General features: G+C 42.8%; 2 non-coding genes across 2 annotated transcripts; both read right to left on the bottom strand.

Annotated features, from left to right (window-relative positions):
• Positions 1-107: 107 nt before the first annotated feature.
• Positions 108-226, bottom strand: LOC129114674 (5S ribosomal RNA). Its single transcript, XR_008532631.1, has one exon. It is a non-coding gene; the product is annotated as a 5S ribosomal RNA (ribosomal RNA).
• Positions 227-606: 380 nt separating this feature from the next.
• LOC129114673 (5S ribosomal RNA) lies at positions 607-725 on the bottom strand. Its single transcript, XR_008532630.1, has one exon. It is a non-coding gene; the product is annotated as a 5S ribosomal RNA (ribosomal RNA).
• Positions 726-883: the final 158 nt, after the last annotated feature.

Genomic DNA, 883 nt, shown 5'->3' with positions numbered 1-883 from the left:
GGATCACAATTGTAGTGCAGTAAAAAGATTAATATTTACTGTTGAAATGTAGAATACGTTAGCATAAAATTGAAAAGAAAATGATCGATGAGCTTAGGATGAAAAAAAGCTTACAGCACCTGGTATTCCCAGGCGGTCTCCCATCCAAGTACTGACCAGGCCCGACCCTGCTTAGCTTCCGAGATCAGACGAGATCGGGCGTGTTCAGGGTGGTATGGCCGTAAGCAAATATTGTGCCTACCAAAGGTCCTTTTAAAGATACTATATCACCACACTTTGCTCTTTCGTCTATACAGGGAGCGCCTGCAGATTGCCAGACACACTCACAGCTTTTAAATGTCAAATCAGAATGTACAAAGTGGCTATAAGGATCACAAATGTAGTGCAGTAAAAAGATTAATATTTACTGTTGAAATGTAGAATACGTTAGCATAAAATTGAAAAGAAAATGATCGATGAGCTTAGGAATGATGAAAGCCATCATTTAACTGGATTTGTGTCATTTCTATACCTGCAAGTCATGTTCTAGCTATTTCCTTCCCACCCTGTCGGTGTCCACTGAAAAAGCAGCAGCGCCCTCTGCTTTTTGTAAAGAGGAGTGAAAAAAGCTTACAGCACCTGGTATTCCCAGGCGGTCTCCCATCCAAGTACTGACCAGGCCCGACCCTGCTTAGCTTCCGAGATCAGACGAGATCGGGCGTGTTCAGGGTGGTATGGCCGTAAGCAAATATCGTGCCTACCAAAGGGCCTTTTAAAGATACTATATCACCACGCTTTGCTCTTTCGTCTATACAGGGAGCGCCTGCAGATTTCCAGACACACTCACAGCTTTTAAATGTCAAATCAGAATGTACAAAGTGGCTATAAGGTTCACAATTGTAGT

The sequence above is a fragment of the Anoplopoma fimbria genome, unplaced genomic scaffold, assembly GCF_027596085.1.
Source record: "Anoplopoma fimbria isolate UVic2021 breed Golden Eagle Sablefish unplaced genomic scaffold, Afim_UVic_2022 Un_contig_5541_pilon_pilon, whole genome shotgun sequence".
Classification (NCBI taxonomy): Eukaryota; Metazoa; Chordata; class Actinopteri; order Perciformes; family Anoplopomatidae; genus Anoplopoma; species Anoplopoma fimbria.
This window is presented reverse-complemented; position numbering and strand designations above follow the sequence as displayed.